This window comes from Haliaeetus leucocephalus, unplaced genomic scaffold (assembly GCF_000737465.1).
Source record: "Haliaeetus leucocephalus isolate CR32 unplaced genomic scaffold, Haliaeetus_leucocephalus-4.0 Scaffold273, whole genome shotgun sequence".
Lineage (NCBI taxonomy): Eukaryota > Metazoa > Chordata > Aves > Accipitriformes > Accipitridae > Haliaeetus > Haliaeetus leucocephalus.
Genome location: NW_010972709.1, coordinates 5,966,221 through 5,987,260, shown reverse-complemented (window position 1 = coordinate 5,987,260; position 21,040 = coordinate 5,966,221). Strand labels below are relative to the sequence as shown.

At 40.0% G+C, this 21,040-nt stretch overlaps 1 protein-coding gene across 5 annotated transcripts in view; it reads right to left on the bottom strand.

Moving 5' to 3' along the window:
* Positions 1-13,946: 13,946 nt before the first annotated feature.
* Positions 13,947-21,040, bottom strand: part of LOC104833065 (serine/threonine-protein phosphatase 4 regulatory subunit 1-like) — a 38,650-nt gene continuing 31,556 nt past the window's right edge. For all 5 annotated transcript variants that reach the window (XM_010569588.1, XM_010569587.1, XM_010569590.1 and 2 more), the window contains 2 exons: positions 20,762-20,927; positions 13,947-19,841 (listed from right to left, as the gene is read on the bottom strand). The gene's annotated coding sequence lies outside the window, so the exon portion shown is untranslated. The remainder of the gene's footprint in view (positions 19,842-20,761; positions 20,928-21,040) is intronic.

The following is a 21,040-nucleotide window of genomic DNA, read 5'->3' as shown; positions in this document are numbered from 1 at the left end:
AGGGGGTTGCACTGACAGTTACTGGTGTAGCTACCTCAGAGCCATGGAGTTCATACTTGCACTTCATTACTTACCTGAAAATTTGCCAGGACTTTTGGAAACACAGAGAGAGACTCATTTAGTTGTAGCAACTATTTGCAGAACATAGTTATAATTGGCTAACGTGTTTAAACTAGAAGATTGTTCAAACAAATAGTAGCGTCCAAGAAATCAACACAGGCAGCTCCTTATAACTCCTTATTACTTAGAGAGGAAAGACTTTCCTCTTTAATCCTGCTGCAAGATCTCCTTTGTATTCTGCAGCTATCAATATCTACTTCTTGAGTCAGCAGTAAGTCCTTGGCTTTCATAGCAGTAGGTCAGCAGCTAGTGTTTGTTCTTTTCTTCTTCCCAAGAAATGACTCACAATGATCAACATCCCATCTATTTTTTTTTTACATCCAGTTCCAAATGCCCACAAAATAATAATATTTTACTTCTTCCATATTCTTTACAAATAATGGAGAAGTGACTCATATCCTTTGGAAAGATTACCCAAGAACAAGGATACATAGCAGAAGTAACTTCAGACACATTACTTAAAAACCAGAATAAAGAATAACTTGGAATCAGACTCTGGAAATTTAGGCTAAATTGCAGTTTAGCTACTAACTATAACATGTGTAAACTGTTCTTTGAACAAGCAAGATAATTGTAAGCACAATATTTTAAATCAGTGTGCTTTCTTGTCATTGCTACATTTGTATCTGTTTTGTTTTAATCACATGGTTCTTCATTTTATTTTAAGGTTGTGTATAAATCCTCTTATTCTTGTGTGATTTATATAAACAGGTATGGTAAAGATTAATACATAATTTAGTAGCAACAAAATTACATGAATTCAGGCCAAATGAAAGGGGATATTCAAGACCACTGTTTTTTAAAAAAATTTATATTAAAGAACCAAAACTTGCACGTAATATCCAGTAGATGTTTGTATGAAGTGAAATCCAAATCCATATGAGCCATGGTTTGATTTTGAAAACCAAAATAAATTCTTTGTTCAGCATCTACAGTTGGACATTTCTGAATCTTATTCCCAATGTCTGAATATTAACTCTGTACTAACAGTAATGTTTATTATTATACTTTCCATCATTTAAGGTGCCTTTACTTCAGGAGATACTTTGATATAGCCTGATTTGGGATGTGTAAGGAGTATTGTCTAAAATTTTAACTCATTCCTCTAGCATAAATCTGTCAGTTGTTAATTGATCCATGTATTTGGGGGTTTGGTATTGAAGAATATGTGAAACTATAAACCTTACTATTTCTTTTCCCAACCCTTTTAGTTTGACCCTTTATACCTTTTATACCTGAAAAAATTGTGTAGAAGTTGTGGATTTGCAGCTGACAAAGGACTGCCCAGTCAACTGCCCCAACTGTGAATCCAAAAGGCCGATACAGAATTATTAAATCACCTTGTAATGTTACAAACCTGGCATTTAATTTGCGGAAATTAACCTATTTATTGGAGCCAAGTTGGGCACATAAATGTCACTGCACACTGTAAAATATCACACCATCTCCAAGGTCAGGACAGTGTTAGTAAACTCAGTGCACACACTGGGGAAATGCTTCAAAACAAAATTAAATCACTTCAAAAATGCAGCAAAAGTCAAGACAATTTTAATTCTATATAAAAGTCTTAGACCTGTGCTTCTGTGCGAGTCAGAGCAGAATGGGATGTTTCTAAATGTATATAAAAAGTTATGCAGTTTATTTTTAACCAAAATTTTAAAACAAGATGCAAGTGTATTTAGATGTCTTCTGTGCTTCAATCAAATTTCATTTGGCATAGTCTTTTGTAAAGCTTTTGGTGGTCTAAGGTTCACGTTAGCAAAGTAGTATGCATATCAATTCCTCCTTAATATACTAAAATTTTTCAGAAAACTGAAGCCATCTTGTCTTTTGACTGTTGTTTTCAGATAAACTAGTTCTTTGGTAACAGGCTTATTTTAAAGAGAAACTATGGATGATGCTTTCAGAATTGCATATGCAAAAATTTTACTGTATTTGATACACAGTCACCACAGCAAGACCTGAAAATAAGTCAGCCATACGTCTTTTGCCACCATGGATGTGTGCCTGTATATACTTTTGTGTGTGATGAAATAATAGTAGAGGCTTAAATGACAGTTGTATTTAAGTTGAAGAACTAGGAAATCAGAATTATCTTTCTCACAAGCACTTGCTTTATAAACAACAAAATTGGGTGGCAAAAACCTGGTGCATTTTCCTTCACAATGTGTTCTTTTCTGTGCTGTAGGAACTGGCATAGAACTAGCACTTGCTATTTATAATTTCATTAATAGAAGATATCCTACCGGGAGCTCAGAGTTGAAAGATTATTATTTATTTAAAATGCATTTTGTATCAAAGAATAAAGATCTTTTATTAGATGATAGTGAAATGGTGATTCTGAATAAGTAGCACTACTCAAATTGCAATCACCATACAAGTGTTGCTGTACATTTTGAAAGAAGCACAATGAAAAGCAACCACAGCATGTGCATAGCCAATTGATCTAGCTACTGTAAAAGGTGGCCGCTGAGAGAATAAATCTAATCACTATTCTGCATGAGACATTTCTACAAAGTTACATGCTGTGACTATCCTAATGGATACCCACTGCTGTCCTAAGCTTGTGCAAAAATTACTATCTCCAGTTCCTGCTATTGGCTACTCTGTCAGCCTGAAGTAACTTCAATTTTGAGATCGTTTGCGTTACAAAGCAGAGGTAGATTTTTGTTTTTTTTCTTTTCAGAGACCTAAGGCTCCCCATACACACATATAACTTCCCCCTTTAGTGAAGGATTCTTTATGGTTTCTTCCACATTCTAGAGTACCAAAGCGACAAACACTAGTCTAACATAGTCATTGGCAACCAGACCAGAAACCTCTACTCCCGTGTGAAGCCCAACCCAGGTCACTTTTTGCATTAGGTTCCTAAATGTGTTGTATTTAGTTCCCCTTGAAACCGTTAAGTGTCAGTGTAGCAAGACAGATAAGGCCCACTCACAGCTATTACCTTCTTCCTGACTCCTGTGGTTTTCACATCCCATCAAATTGTTATTTAACTAGTTGAAAGCATGTCAAACCATTTCATAGGGCCATAGTGTAATAAATGTAACTGTACTGGAAAATGATAGCATTGTGTTGTGAAACTGATCAGGTTGCCAGCGAACAAAATATTGCCCCTTCAGTCTGCTCTATCGTACATAGAAAGGACCAGCAGTATTGAGAAATAAATTTAAAACAAACCCAGAAACTTTGTAAAAACAACACAAATCTGATTCATATTGCACCAGTGAAGCAAAATGCTTCACTGATGTGAAGAGTCATTATTTTCATCAGATGAATTGGAGATAATTTTGACCTTAGAGTTTCAGGCTGCTCACACACATCTCAAGACTCGCTCTGTTACGTGGAGAATAGTTGAAAGAGATTAAAAGAATGCTCCTTCCTGTATGCCTCAGTGGTGGATTTGTTTCCATTAGGGTTTTTAACTGGAAATTCTCTAGTATAACCTGAGGAGTACCACAGGGCAGCTTTTCATCTCAGTACAGAAAGATGTAGTATTGCCACCTTTGAAGTAAGACACACTTATCAGTCTGAGCAGTGGGTTTTACAGGCTCTGACAGAGTATTAAATGTCCAAAACCATCCCAGGATGGTGGTAAGCCACTGGACATCTAGCACAAGGCTTGCAGAGAAACTGGAGGTTGTGTGCATGAAAAGTGTTCTGAAGCATCTGCATTTCTCTCTCTGCACCATCCACAAACTGCCATGACTTCAGATGGCCACCCTGCAACACTGTAGGTTATGTACAGCATCCCAGCATTTCAGGAGGCAGTTCACCAGAAGTTTAGAGAAGGAGGATGAGATGGGGTCAGACCATCTGATAAGTATAAAAGTAAACGTAGCAGGTTAATTTAACTCCTTATCATTTAAGCAAATGCAGCTGTATTTACTATACCATGCAAAGTTCTAGCTGGACACGAGGCAACGTATTCTTCAGAACATCATTATGTCTGATCCCCAGTGTAAGATTTTTCCATCCTTTAATGTTTTAGTTATTCTTAAATCAGTACATTGATCTCAAAAGTAACATTACACAGCCTTAGTAAACCTTCTAAAAGTACAAAAAAATCACTATGTGTTTAGCAACAGCACAGGAAATTATAGATCAAAGGCGGGTTGTTACTTCTTGGTGCTTTTGTTTTCTTTTTTAAGAGACGAGAGCATATGAAAAATCTAAGCTTAGAATAAGCACACTTCCTACTCTTTGAAAATGCATAATAGAGGTTACATTTATGGAAGAGATGTGCTAGGTACATTAAAGTACAATACATTAAAGTATCTTTTTTAGAGAGTATCTCTGAGGATAATTACCTGTCATATCTTTTATATCATTTAAGTTTATTACTCCTGACTTGTGTCAGTAACAAAAAGCTCAGGATTTTAATGATAGCTAAGAAAAAGGTAACCATGTTTCACGCAAGAGTGGTGCATTTCTTTTTTTATTTTAGTAAATATTAAGTTCTTAATATCCTGGTAACAAACTAAGAAAACTTTGACCAAGTTTTTGCTTCATTTTGCCACAATTTTAAATGATCCATAATAAATAAACACATTTCAAATACTAGGTTTACTTTTAAAAATAATCAGCATAAAGCTATTACATGGTACAGGTGTAAGCTGATGTTGCCACAGGCAAAGGGCTAAAATGGAAGATCGTTCGAAATTCCTTCCTGTCCTATTTTCCTATCTCTCTATAAGACCCAGAAGACAGCAGCATCCAGGGTTCCTTCTGTATTCCTCAGGCATTTTCAGTGTTGTACTACAAACCATATTGAAGCATACCTAAAGCCCTATGGCACCCAAACCTTTGAATACTTGGATGCCTATCCAAACTTCAGATCAGACACAGGCAAAAACTAAGTTTACCCAACCGAAGTTGCTAAGGCTTGCTCTGAATTCACTCTAAGTCAAAGGACCTTAAATCTATTGCCATTCAATGTCCATTGCACACTTAACTGCAGTAACGGGGCAAGCTACTGTTTTAGTTTGTATTTATTCATTTAATTGTTTTGGAATGGAGAGAAGGGATTACATCAGTAAACCTGGAGTCCAGGAAATGAATTGTAATAATGGAGATGCAGTTTTACCATTTTTACTGTGAGGCAGCTCACTAGGTCTCTATTCCAAACTCTAGCATTTCTTTATCATGCGATAACTTTATGCTTCCTGGTTTAGGTGAGGTGCACACTGCAGTTACATAGTTATGTTGAAATCTGGCTGAAATTTTGAAGTGATTAGTCAGTACAATGTGTTTTTATTAATGTAAGTTACACCTAGTGGTCGCAGGTTGCATATGTTGCCCAAGTTTGACTCAACTTTGAATTTGGCCCTTTCCCTCGTATTTTCCCCCTCCATGCTTTATCTACTTCACTAAAGAAATGAAATAAACTGAAGATTCACTAAAGATTGAAATAAACCTGAGAACTTCAAAGCACAAAACCAGATCCAACCATGAAGAAATAGAACAGAAAGAATCTTCATTCTTGCCCCCTGTCCTTTTCAGTCAGGTGGCTCCGCTGACACCATCTTCACTGGGTGCAATTGACTGCAGGATCAGTTTTTGCAGGTACCAGATTGGGATTAAATGCAGGACTCCTGTTAAACAATGTCTTTAACAGCTCCAGTAACAGCATTATTTAGAGTTCTAATATAGGGAGTATAGAAGTGGCCATTTTCTCTCTCTGCTTCCTTGACAAAGGCTCTTTATTCGATCCATTTTTCTGAGTCTGCATTCCAGAAAGATCATTGCTGTAGAGAACAGCCTTGCACCAAAACAAGACATGGCAGCCTTTACCCCCCCACACCCTGCACACACACACTTCTGTCTCTTGCTTTTTCCAAATGATGCCTCCAGGCTGCCGTGTGACACCCAGCTAATCTGTCCTGCTGAGAGTGCCACACAGCCCTGTGCTCCAGCCTGACCTAAACCTGACAATGCCTTCTCACTTCTTGCAGGCTGAAAACAGCCCCCCCTTCTCCTCCTGAAGTGAGAGACGGTTAATGCTTTTATTCCTCACCGGGGAGCAAGATGAACCCAGCTATGCTAGTGAATCTCCTTCGCTTGCTGACATGCGTCAGACACAACATTCTCATCCTTAAAAGCTGGAGCAAAAACAAAAACAAAGCAAGAGCCCAAAAAAACCCAGTGAGCTACAGTCCCCGTCTGGAAAAATCAAGCAGCCATTATGGTCTTGCTGCCAGAGTGCAGTCATGTCCTTTGTTTAAATGAAAGCTGTAGTAATTTCTTGTGCTCCCCATCATGTGCATTACAGCTTCCATCTTAGCATTATACTTGCTTAATGAACAAAACCTATATATTTACAGTCTCTTAGTAGAAGCCAAGATACAGCTGACAGGCTGGAGAGAAAGCGTAGAGGGACACTGTTTATTGGTTCACTTGAGCAGAGAGATGTTGTCCCCCACCTCATTTCCTTCTTGGTTGTAGTCACAGGCAAAGTTGGGAGTTCTCTGTGGCAACGCATCCTTAGGGGCAACAAAACAGCCCTTCTTGCTTAAGTGCAAGTCCTGAGAAGTCAGGCTGGCTGTGCTGCTTCTGTCACAGGAAAAATGAGGGTGTATGAGCAGTGGTGCTGCTGGGTCAGGGACTGGGAGGAGGGAGAACTCTGACATCTCCTGCTCTTTTAATGCAGGGCAGAGCACCAGGAAATGGGCCCTGAATCTTTAAGGTAGGAAAATCCACTTTAGCCTACACTTCGGGGGGGTCTTGAGCCAGCTCTGACCAGGACATAGTGCCAGGGTAAAGGAAGAACATTGCAGTGCAAGCTAGACAATAACTTGGCTCTCAAGGAGCACTGCTGATGTTTTTGTTCTCCTAGAAGCTATGTCCTTAATAATTTGAGTTACTTACATGCAAATGAGAAAAGTTCAACAGCTCTCACCATAGTTCTGACGAAAATAGGTTTTTCACCATGTTTCTTTGTTCTTCTATTTGTTTAAGGTACAAGTGCTGAGAAAATAAGCATTTTAATGAAATAGCCAATAGCAATGGACAGTTTGAGACGAACTCCTTCACCTTGGGTCAGTGTTATTTAACTTGAGAGGGAACAATCTTCTTCATATTCAGCAAATCACTATTAAAATGTCCCTCATGCATTTGTGCAGTTATTTTACACTTAAAGGACTCAAGAAAGAGAAAGCATTGCCTAAATCTGCTTTTAATTCTCCTTTCATTTGCACTGTTGGAGTCATTGCTAATCAGTCATTAACTGTCAATAGTGACAGGCATTACCAGGCTTGTTCTGCTCATACTGTTTTCTGCTGGGGAGCCAGACTCTGTACTGCTGTGTGCACCTATCAGCTTACTGGTTCTGCGGGAGTTAACAATCTGTTGAGGTTTTGTGGAACACAGAAGACACCAAATTACATAAATACTACAATTGTTTGGAATGTATTTTATATTCATTTCATGTGTATATTTGGCAGTGTTGCTATAGTTGTTTTGGAGCTGAATAATGCACATGCAGATAGTAGTCATCAATGTGCTAAAAGCATCCAAATATGAGAAAGGGTCTTCAAACCTATGGAGCCAAACCTCTTTCTGTTTTGAAGAAGGGCTCTGTACTAATGATTTTCACATTTTTTAATGTGAAAAAGTAGATAAATACACACTGTTGCCTTGTAAGTCTATGCCTACTGAATGGTCCCCATAAGGCCAGCTGACAGCCAGTTTGCAGAGTTTGTCCTATATCTCAGGTTCCAAAAGGTTGTTTTGTTCATCTGGTCTCACCTAAACGTGGTGGGTTTTGGATACCTGACATAAAATACATCAGACATACTGTCTGGCAGCGCTGGACTGGATCGTGAACCTCCCCAGGTCTGTGCTTCTAAGAAACGGTTCTGAATTTAGACTTCAGCTGACTCCCAGACCCTCTAGTCAGGTTGCCATGTGAGGAAAATGCAGAGAATAGATTTGCAGCCATATTTAATCACAAACGCTCCCTAAATTAAGCCTAGACAACAGTTGACCCAGGGCCTGCAGAGCCAGAATAGCATAAAAAGGACAGGAAGCCAGTAAGATTAGAGTGCAGGGCAGGATATGCTGCTTTAGGAAAGGCCCATAAATGGGTGAAATAAAGAGTTAGAAAATAAGTTCTTTGTAATACAATGAGACATCATAAAATATTAAAGCTTATAAGACTGTAGTTCCAGCTCAGGTCTCTCACAACACTAATAAAACAAGCAAGCTTCGCTTTCTCTCCTGATGACTACAGACTTCTCTAAAAAATTACAGCTTTATTATGCATAATTCAATTTCATCAACTGCTTTTCTTTATTGTCCCTTCTAATTATGCACATATATACTTGTTATTTATTAGAATATACAAATCATGCCCAAAGAACTGCACAAAAGTACACACACACACTTCCTATGTAATTAGAATGGAAGAACCAGTCAGGCCAATCAGGAATTTAATTGCTCCCCTGTCCTATTCTAGATTTGGAGGTGTTTGTACAGACTCAGAAACCACCTCTGAATTCTGTCTGAATCTTTGATTGTTACAGAGACATGAATTAGCTGTATACCATGATGTATCGTAACACCTTTAAATTCTGAAAAATAAGGCCAGATGCACAAAAGTATTTGTGCTTTGAACAGCTTGTTGATAACAACACAGTAACTCAACTTGTTGCTTGACCTTAGTTTATCTGAGCCAGCATCGGTGATGTTTGATATTTCACATGGATTAATTTTAAACTTCTCTGATCACTATTCAGGACTGGAGTCCAAATTCAGACCTTTAAATGGTGCACTACAGGATCCTTGCTTTCTCCACAAAGCTACAGAGGGAGCTTGGGCAATAAGGTCTTATCTTTAGACTTCAAAGGTAGTTGTCTGAAATTAGTCAGTGTGGATAACCCCTTCAAGGCAAGATACCAGGGCTGTACAGGAAGACAGCATATTAAACTTATTCCTCCTAAGCCCACATTTACTGTGCTGAGCACTCACCCTTCCCTTCAAGAACATCTGCATAGAACAAAACTAAGCAAAAAACTTCAGATTTTTTTTTCAGCACATATCAAATTACCTATGGAATATAATTAATCTCATCTGTACGTCATACCTGCAGGGTGCCAGGATACCACATAGTCCAGAGGCATTTACATATAGTGAAGAATGTAATGCCTGCAGGTCTCTCTCTCCTCTCCTAGAGGAGAGAGAGACTTGACAGGCCACTGTAATGGATGGTTTATTTGTTTGTGGTATTGATTTATTAATTTGTTACACGCTAATCATTAATCAGCATCTGGTGCGCAGACAATACAAGAGGTCGGACAATCAGCCATGCAGTTTATTACCCACTGGCCTGCCATCTCTTCTCCAGAACTCACAGAGAAGCCTGAGTTTGTTAAAACACCAAACAGACAGATGAACTGAACTTCAAGCCCAGGAGGGGCTTTAGTTTCATACACTAAATGCCAACATTGTTTTGCACTCCTTGGGTTGAGCCCAGCCATGAAAGCAGTCCTAACTAGATCAGGGAGAGCTTGCCTCATGTCCCTAAGGTCAGAATTTGGCTAAACATATGCAGAACATGTTTGGCTCATTACACATGTACATATTAAATCTACATTCAGCAGTGAGGGAACAGAAAGACAATATATAGTAAAGATACTGGAACTGAACTTCAAAGATCAGGATGCAATTCCACGGACTCCCAGGGTGACTTTGGCCACAACAGTCGCTGTCCCCTGCTTCAGTTCCCATCTGTAAAAAGCAAAATAACCATCCCGCATTTTTACTTCATCCATCTTTGCAATTTAGACTCAGAGTTCTTTGTAGTGGTACGTCTTTCTCAAAATACATCCAGCTCCCAGCACACAATGTCCTCCTCAGAACAGCCTTATGGAAATGTATATTAAAAAAAAAAAACCACAACCCTTATAAAATATCCACTGATGAGATAAGACCACCAGCACAACAATGCAGTGAACAGCTGTAATCTGTGGGAGGATTATTTCTCTTTGCCATAAATGCCATCTATTTTTCAAGACATAAGTTATTCCCTTTCATAGAACAGTGAACTCAGTATCTGCAGACAACTTGCCTTCCAACCAGTACGTTTTTCAAAGGCTCCCAGTAGTTTGTGACATTAAATAGAAGGTGTCACATCTAAGTGACAAATATTAGTACTAGCTTGCTTAACATAATTTGTTTCTTCATTGGATATTTTATTCCAGATGAGCTGCTTTTCATCTGTATTTTCTAGGGGAAAAAATATGCATTCTGACGTGCAATGCTAATGTGCCCCCTGCAATGACCTCTTATCTCCAACTTTTCATTCTCACCTCCCATTCTCTTCAATGCATGAAATGAGCTCTACCAGCAGCTATTGGTCAAGAGTCTCATACATTGGATACCCGCCAAGGCTTTTGGGGTGTTTAGCACAGACAAAAGGTCTATTCCTATGACACACATATTTAAATTTAGCACTAAACTGGTGGAAAAAAAGAGAAAAATATGTAAAATGTCACTTCCTGACAAGCAGAAAATTAGAATTCATTCCCCTGAGAATTAAATGGACTTTTCTGCTTCCAGTCACTAACTATGACAAGGTTAACATTTTTCAGTCTAATGACTAAGGACATTAAGTGTGCATGTGAATAAGAAATAAAATTACTAGAGGGTATTAGCAAAGTGTGTGACAACAGCCCAAACTGACAACAGAACTCCAAGGATGCAGATTCTAACTAATAGTGACCATTTGCTGTGGAGAACCAACGGATAACAGAAACACGGAGTACAAGTACATGGAGATCATCTTTCTTTCATTGTTATTATTACAACAACATAAGCAATCAAAGGAAGATGTACATCTCTGGGTGGGGGTACAGCACATCTCAAAGCACTTCCAGCATGCTCCCAGTATCCCAGGCAGGGACACTAGACTGTTAACCAGAGGCCACAAAAGCCTGAAGAGACTCAGAAAAGGAAAAATTCCAAGTGCATCTCTTATTTCCCCAAGGATTCTTTCATCACTCCCCATTCGTGACTCAATTCTGATATGACATAAGGATTAGGGTATGAGATCAAGTTATCATTTGTGGCTTGCCTTAGCCTCTGTCCTTCCCAGTTAAATTTTTCCTGTAGCTCCTCACTGCCTTACTCAAATACTGCAAACATAACACATGCATCTATGACTTCTAAACAATAATGGACTTCCATCTAATGCAGCACCAGGCAGGAAGGACTCAAAGAAAAAGAGAAGTCTGTGTGTTATTGATATACCCTAGATATTAAGACACTGGAAATTATCAACTATTGGGAATCTGTCTGGACATAAATGAAATTGAGGCAGTAAAAGGTAAGACAGGAAGATTATATTTTCAAATATGTAATTTGTTATGTGAAAAATAAGTGTAAAAATGATGCTTAGAGATATGGGTCAAGTTTGAGAAAGCACTTTTAAACAGGGGTAGTTAATATGTTATCTAACAGAATGAAGAAAGCTGCAAGGACATCAACAGACTTCAATGCAGAAAGCTCTCCTTTTATTGTTTCTGCCTTTGATTTGGTTTCAAAAGCTACTTGGCCACAACTGAGAAAAATTTAAAACTTACTATTTAGGGACAAATGAAACATTTTAAAAATGAAAATAGACATTAGAACTAAAAAGAAGGAAAGAAAACCAGAAGAAAACAAGTACTTTCAAAACCATGGAATCTACCTCCAGATTAGCCAACTGGAAAGATTCACCAATTCCTCTGTGCTTTACTGTGATCCAGCAGGGTGCTCATTAGTCCAAAACAACACATTTTTTTTTTATTTTTTCTAGTCTATAAAGTCAGTGTAATGGACTATTAGGCAGCTCAGTTACAGATCATGTTTCCTCTGACATCAAAAGCTGGGTTCTCCTCTGTTCATCTGCAACTAACAGGCACACTTCTTACAGGTTCTGAAGGGTTTTTGCTTGGTCAAACCAGCATGAAACAATTCCTGCATGTTTTTACACCAATAGATAAGGCCTGACTCTGTCCCTCTAATTCATGTTGGCATGGCTATATTCCCTCCATCTTCCTTTTTGCCTGACTTGGTTTGCTCCCAGAAAGAGGTACAACCATATCTAGAAATCTTCGAAGAGAAAGATAATTTTAAACCCAGGCCTCATTTACAAGCCAGTTCATGGATTGACAATGCTGAACAGGAGCCTCTTTAGCAGGACCAGCCATTTCTCAGCCACGTGGTAAGCACAGCTGTAGAGCTGAGGTCTGTAACAAGAGAGGCATCAAGACAGCTATTCACTTTAGACACGACTTCCCCCAGTGCTGCATATGCCCTTTTCGCCATGCTCTGATCTGTATTCCACGCTGCTCTCACTCCGACTGGAGTCTGATTGCTTTTGGTCCCTGGCCTCATTACCTCACACTTCCCTACAATAAACTGCATAAGCCACTTATCTGCCTGTAATCCTGATAAATCCAAATCATTTTGAATGAGTTTGTTTTGTTCCTCTGTCCCCTACCCTCCTGCCCCTCCAACTTCCTCAGCCTTATTTTATGTCATCAGCATATTTAAGGCACTTTTGAAATTACATTCTGCTCAAGGTCACTGCACTGAATTTAATACCCCCCCCCCATACAGCACATCAATGCTTTAACTCCCATCTGATTTATTTATATTGTTTATTATCAGAGACCAATTCAATCAATACAAGCTAGAATTCAAACACACACACATTTGAATTATGCATACAAACACTCATCAAGAGATATAAGACAACTACTATAGTCCAGATCATTCCTCTAACATATGGCCAGCTTATAGGTGAGGAGACTAATAGCAATGAATTTTTATACCTTGACTTTCGCTTGACCCCAATGGCTGTTTGGTTACTGGAAACCAAAGGAATTGAAATAGCGTCACAAATTCCACGGAAGAGGCTTAAGCAAGGGATTTCTGCATTTCTTTTCCCAAGCCAGTAGGACCATATTTTAAGATGGGCTTTCTGAGTTGACAGTTCCTTTATTAGCTTCTGTACACACAGGAATTCTAGCAAAACACCATCAAACCATACCAGACAGTCACGTCAAGCAAACGTTGCAAACAGAACAGTGTACGGAGAACTGGAACTTGAAGGAAAACCAAAGCACTAACCTCAATTGCAGCCTAGGTTAGGCATTAAACCAACCTAAACGGGATGCTGGAAACATAGTAGAAAGTGAATAGCTTTTGGCTTCCCTCTGCAAACCGCTATCCTTTTTAAATATTAATGGCCAGCATGATCCTCAGACATGGTTCATGACCAACTTATGGTTGTCGTTGAACACACTTAGTGGTTAGAACACAAGGAACACTGCAAATTCAAAAAATGAAGGCAGAGAAAGCATGCATACACGGGTCCTACTATAGACAGAGATTGTCCTGTAGACAGAGGTAGACTATGCACACTGGACTGGAGCCTGCAGGGATTTGAGGCACAAAGATTAATCAGAAAATTTCAGTTGGGTGCATGAAGTTTGGGGAAGAAGAGTGCACGTTGTTCTGTACAAAAATATTTTGTGTCTGCTTGGTTAACTACAATGCTAACAGGAGTCTATCATGCTAAGTAAAATGCAAAATGGGACATCAATGTCCACCATCATCAATTGGGGGTCTCCAGGACTAGAAAGCAGATCCCTGCATAGCTGTCACCTTCAAAATTACATTCCCCAGCTGATCTGCAGTTCTTTCCCTTTCTCTCTGTCCTTTACTACCTCCTTATTGCTCTTCCCTGTCCATCCTCTCCCTAGCACAGATCCTTTGCAACTATATTTTATAAGCAATCCCCCTCTCTTCTAATCACTCTTCTGAAAAAGTTGTTTGTATCCTCACTGATAGAAGGTCTGTTAGACCAGAGCTGCACTGGTTCATACCATATAGAGGCATGGCCTAGGGTGTCGGGCATTAAATCACAGCCTCTCTGAACTCCTCTTGACTTTGATAGTGTCAAACTTCACCCTTGCATCTTCTCTGGCCTATAGTTACATAAGTTCCAGGAGTCTCTTTGAAATTTTGTTTTAATATTTCACCATTTATGCACAGAGAATATTTTGGCTTCTCTATCAATACATTTCTGCTTGGTAACTCCCAGTTTGAATGCTGATTGTGTTTTGCATAAAATTAACTAAATTGCAGCCCTTCTGTTTCATTGGTACTTTTTGTCTGCTTCCTTCATGAACAATGTCAGGAAGATTGCAAGCTGACTACAATTCTCTTTCCTAAGCAAGAGGAAAACAACATCTAAGAGCCCAATCAGTACAAGTTTCCTGATGTCTGTTGGGTTTTATAAGCTATATTGTACTCTAACATTTAACAATTTCTCTTCATTTGATTCACTTTAAGAAATGAATGTAATGATTGCCACAGTGTTCTGCACTACTGTTGTCTATTGATAAATATGGAACAGGTATAACAAGCAGCTTGCTCTTTTTTTCTATTTAAAAATTCACTGAGCTAACAAGTTATTTGTGCAATGCCAAAGTAATGACAGGTCTTTGCTCTCAAGTTTCAATATTCAGTTTCCATTGGGAGGTCTGCTGTAGGCTGTATTTCACAAGTAAGACAAGACCAACAGTGGTGTTAGGCTTCCAGCAGTGTTGATAAAACATATGAGCAGAAAACTCTACTCAGGTGTTGCCTGAGTCTGGATACCCCGCAGGTATAGAAGTTCCACTGATAAATAGCACATTTTAAAAAAAATTACCTCTCTGTCTTCATTGAAAGAAACTTTAATACCAAATAAGTTTCAGGACTATGAACTGGGAGCAGAGGGAGAGGCTTGTCTGCTGCCTAAAGCAAAGCACAGCTCTTGGTCCAGTGGGTGAGATCCACACTATATACAGGGAGACACATCATTCATTCAGCTGGGGCCCTTGGTATATGAAGCAGCAAGACACTTGAAAATTAATGCTGCAACATAGACTCTGCTATACTTCTACTTCCTTACAGATGCATCCATTCACCACTATGCACATCCTCATAGTATCTCACTTTTGGCAACAGCACCAAGCCTTTCTCTACTGCAGCATCCACATGGGAGAAGCTCAGAGGGACAAAGTAAATATAAGCAAGTTTGGGGTGTAACTCAGGTGAAACATTTCTAGGGAATGGGAAATGTTTGGGGAACATTTCACTGATGTTTGAAAGTATGAAAGGTGACAGTTGAGAGAGACCCAAGGCTCACTTGGCTACAGTGACTATCCCTAAATAGCAGCAGTCACTGTTTCAGGCTTGCTGAGCCTTCGCTTTCTCAAGGCTCTGGGGGAACAGCAGTCAGCATGACGGCTGTGAGTAATACTGGGAGTCTGCCCAGGCAAGGAAAGGGGGTAAGCTGGTAACGATAAGAAAGTGTGATGAATTATTCCTGTGCTTGTCATCTTTATTTAAGTTACTGCCTTTTGCATCCAGGGGAACCACAGTCCTTCCAAAAGAGTTGTTCTGGATTTCTTAATATTAGGAGACAGTTGTGATGTTTCTCCTGCCCTGGGCATAATTAGACTCAAGGCGGTTTTAGTCCCTTTTCTTCTCCATAATGATCTCCCTGTTTCTTTTCTGAGGAACCCAAAGTTCATTAACAAGTCCTTGCTAAAGTCTTCTGGAGACTGATCCTTTGCCTGTGCTGTAGCATAGAGAAGATAAAGTAATGGTTGCAATGCAAAAATGCACCAATCTTTTGCTTACCTATTTGTTTCCTTGAAAAAGTTATTACAGCTTCCCTTCCAGAAACAGACTTTTGCACACCAATGCAATAGAGAAACAACATTTTCAAGGAGTCCTGATACTATACAAGAGAGAAATCAAGTTCCCAAGATCACATATGAAGCAGCGACAGAGCTGAGCATAGATTTCAAGAATCCAGAGCCTCAGTCTCTTCAACAGTCACATTTCTGTCTGAGCTGTGCATCTCAGTCTGCTGTCTCCCCTGATGTTTTTATCTGGTGCACACTACAGCATAGCTGGTTACTTTAAGACAGGCAACATTATCTGCTTTGTCTACATCCAATTTTTATTCTTTGGAATAGAAACCTTAAACAACAAATAAAATCAGCATTCAACAATGGCTGCCACGTAGTCCAAACAGTTTTCCAGACCATCCTGTCACACAACAGCATTCTTAAAGGCACACGTTTAGTTAGATCTCTTTGCCCCACTCCTCTCTAACAAGACCTGCGAAACATTCTGATTTCTGGTTTTATTATCCCAGCAGTTTCCTTCAGTGTGAATAGCTTATTTATCTCCTTGGCATTTATCATCTTAGATAAAGAGCAACACTATCCTTGCATGGTCCCTTCTATCAGCTATGCTATACTCTCCTGGCTCTCTCAGGAAAAGGAACTCCTTCCTTTCCCCTGGTTAATTTAGGTGTCTCTTCTAGCTTGAGTTCACCTTTCTCGCCTAACCAAAACAGCACATGCTGTTCCAGAGCTTGTCTTGCCCACACATTAATTCTCTTCTAATTTGTCCCAATACAATTTTAGATTGGTGCGCACCAATCCATTTCCCAGCTGCAACACATTGGTGACTTCTGTTCTGTTCTTTCCAATGGATGAGTCTCCAGCTTCCAGCAAAAAATACTTGCTATTTGGCCCTAACTACATAATCACACAGTACATAATTTCCTGCCATTCCTGGCATTCCTGTCCTGAGGTCACCCAGATCTCTCCATATGACATTCACTGTTCTTTCCCAGAGCTACGCAGCATGCTGCATAATGTCTAAAAGCAACTACAAATCCTCTCTCCGTTTCTAGAAGCTTGGTACAGATTAGACAGTCTAGACAGACAATAGGAAGAAAGAATAAAGGATTTTTAAGGACTTCTCTGTATAATCCTGCTTGCAATGTTCAACTGCTCAGCAAAATGCCAGAAGCACCATCTTTTTTTTATCTTGTCTACTGATCACTTTGATAAAATTTGTGATCTTCTCATTCTCCAAAGCAGTTATTAAACAACTACATAAGTCACTAGAATTAATCATCAGTGTAAAACCTGTTCAAGTGAACTTTGTTTAGATGACACCATGAAGGCATGCCCTCAAACCAAAGGAATTCTGCGCTCATTTGTTCAGACTGATGTCGGCATGTGTAAGCATTACTGTGTGTCCTCTGGAATCACAGTACAGAAGTGGTACTTCCCATAGCCTGAAGTTCTGGACCTTGCTTTATTAGTTGATTAAAATAAGGAAAGATAAGAGGTATTTATCATCTTAGATTTGAGAAAATTTAAGTACAAATACCAATTCAGAAGGAATACAGGGCTGCTACTTTTGAAACTCTGGGTAGATTATCTTCACAACTGGATGCAACTGAGAAGATATGGCTCAAACACAAACAGCAATTTTTCATAGAGGAATGGTGAACACAACACAGACCTAGGGAGGAGAGGGCACACATGTCCTGCAGACCACTCTGGAGGCCCTGCTCCCACCGACTGCCATGATTGCCCCACTCCTGCAACTTCCGTTGTATAACTTCAGGCTATTCAAAAGAACAACTAGGGATTTTCCCTTTACGTTGAGACCTTTTAAACTGAAGGAAAAGAAAGCAATAGCAACAGAGAAGTAAAACAATCACTCAAAGCCCTTTCAGTTTACAAAAAAAGCTGAAGGGATATTTTTGTTAGATCGCTCTAGAGATTGAATCTGTGGGTTTTTTATTTCTCAGCCTCCATTCCTGGTTCACGCACGCTGTTCTATGAACAGCACATAGTCTGGTGGCAGGGAAGATCCAAGGCAGGCTCAAAGCCCTGCTTTCAGACTAGGTATCCATCCAACCCTCCACCCTGAATGAGGCAGACAAGTGCTTAGGGGACGGAGCTGCATTTTTAAAGTATTCCAGGTTAGTATTTTAAATTTACTAACATGGAAACTAGGCTTAGGGACTTACTTCCAGGAAGCTGAGAACTGTGAGCACAGGGAAATGATTCCCTGGACAGACTAAACTATCTGTCTCTGAACTAGGCAGCCACATGCCTGGATACCTGCCACATCACGCTTACTGTGCTCACCCTGAGCAACACTCCATATTTCTATCTGGGACCATCTGACAAGAAACATACATGGGAACATTATTCAGATCCCACGGGTTTTTTTCTGGAATATAGGGCACCTTTGCTTGGGTACTACGATGTCCTGCTTTGCAGCCCTTCCTACAGGACTAGGTCTATGTAACTTGCCTCTATTCATTCAGTGCACAGAGCAAAGCTGGGAGCATTCAAGTCAATTCTTAGTCCAGACCATTAGCCACAATCTCTCCCTTAAGGGATATAAACTAAAGGTATCAAAGTTCACAGCCAGCTTCTTTCTGATCCTCATTTCACCTATTCATAAAAGACAATGCTGCATGATTTTTATCACGTTCTGGATATAGCTACTCCCAGGCACTGATCTGGAACACAAAAAGTATTGAGACCAAAATTCACTAATTACCTGGATATTTATGTAGCAATCCTGGTATCAGTTAAAGAAAATGCTCTGACACAAGGAAACATGAACAACTCAGGTTAGTTATTTGCATAGTCTCCCTATGCATGGGGCTTTGCAAGCAAAAAGGCAGTGCGCCAAGTTCTCAGGAGTGCTCAGCTCCCACTGAGAATCACCTCTTCGGTGGTTAATTGAAAGTGCCAAGTTCTTTGGAAAAATGTCTCTTCAAGCAAAACAATAGAAACTCCTCAACATTGAGCACTGAGTTCTTAGTAACACCTCAGGAAACAGACTACAAGCTCAGCTTCCTTCTACTGATCATAGAGAGACTGTAAGTAGTATTTTTATTTTTAAAGTATCTAAGGGATCTGGGATACTAAGAAACTTTGAATGCAGATGGGCAAGCAAGTCCCTTCACTCCACCACTGGCTTCAGGAAACCCCAACCTTCAAAGCCCTGAGGCTAAAAATGTTGGGAGACACTAAGCAAGCACTGGGCAATGATAATTAGCCACTTACATGTGCATCAACTTTGCCTGCACTCTCCCATGGCAGACAAACTGCCCTACTTATAAAATAACCCTTAACTGATCTGCCAGAGGCAATAAAGCCAGCCAGGGCCAGAACAGGATTAAAGATCTAGGGATTTCCAGTCCCCTGAAATACCCATTAAACTGTATCATCCTGGTCTGTTGCCAACTATTAGGAAATTATCCTTGCTAGCATTCCAAAGAACCTGCAGACAGGCTCGAGCTCTCCTACAACCCGTATTAACTAAATGGCCGGTTTGGCTAGGAAACAACGTTATAAATACTTGAGCTACAAATTAAAAGTGTGTTTGAGAGCTGTGCTGTCAAGTTAGTTGTCATCTTAGCTGCAGCATCACCAGCACATGAGCTTATTTCATAACTGAAACCTAGAAATCCCACCCAGTGACCTATATCTGAAGTGTGGGTCTCTGGGAAAGTTACTGACTGTCCCTTGAAATTTGCCAGAACCAAGTTAGTCCGTATGTATTTTAGGACATGGGACCAGACATTTGCTGCAAGGCCCGATTCACAGCGCCAGAGGGTGGCACAGCGCCCGGGGATCTCTTCCTGCACTGGAAATGAACTATGGTGCGTTCACTCTGCTTCTGGCCCCACAGGCGGGCAAGGCTCACTGCCGTTTGTCCTTCGCTGTCTGGGCTAAGAGCTCTTGCCCCATAGCTTAGGAGCAGTTCGATGCAGTCGCACTGGCTTGTGACAGCAGCGACGTGAAGGGCAGTCCTTCCTAGGGGGGTTTTGGAATGCAAATCTGCACCTGCAGAAAAAAAAAAGAAATCATACAAGTCAGAGTGTGACAAGGCATACGAAAGGAAGTAATGCCACCTGCGGGCCACAATGCACAATTTTTTTCTGAAGGCAGATGCAGTTTGTTTTAGTACCATCTAATCAGTGGAATTAAACCTGCCTAGTGAACAAATGCTCCTACCTTAGCTCACACACAACAAATGGATATGGTTTGTTCCATTCAGGGGAACATTGCTAGCTTTGCCGCAGCTAGGCATTGCCATTATTTTTGCACTGGGAGCTCTCACTTGCTGGGAGAGGACAATGTCCTTTAACAGGGACAGACTTTGAGGCGGCCAGGCTCAAGAACCGGGATTGAAGGGAGCGCTGTCAGACAACGTGGGATTTTCTCCTCAGCACTCGCTTTCAATGATAAAAAGTGATTAACAAATGTCCTTTCATTCAGGACAATCAAGTGACCTCAGCCGACCCAAAGGACTGTCCATTGTGCAAATGCAGATTTCTGGGGAAATGGCTTATTTAGTTGCAAAGCAACAAAAAAGCCCAAATGTCAGAGGCATAGAACTAGTGCTTACAACTCTCCTTGCACTTCAGTGGCTGATAAAGCACTGCATAAGACTGATAAAAATGAAGTATTTCTACATAATAAGAAAGTAGCAATAAATAAATGAGACTGAAAGAGGGAAGTAAAAAAAAAAAATCAGAGTCCTGTTTTCCAACATTAATTTCTCTAACACCAAAAGTCATTAGACTTAGCAAGAACAGAATTTTTTGTCTCCAAGTCTACATCAGAACTAGATGTGCTGAACACATGCTCCACCTCAAATACAAAATATGAGGCCATTTGGGTAAAATTCTATGGCCTGGGTAAGCAGGAAGGTGGTATGCTGTGCAGGTACAACCAGAGAAGAATTGTTCTAAGAACATTACCATGTCTCAGGAGAAACTTGGCAGTTTCAACATGACCTCTGTGGCTGGCAACAAACAGTGCTATGAAAGCTCGGTGAGCTACCCATTCCTTTTTCTGCTCTGGTCCCAGTAACTCTGCATATGGCATGGTGCCCTCAAAGTCCACTGTAACTCCCAGATGGGCTAGCTGCAGAATAAACACAAACCTTTTAGTCTCAAAAGAGTAGACTGATTCTTTTTAGGTATCAACAAAGTCTCATATCTGTACTTATGGGATGCTTGCACACTGGATAAATCGCT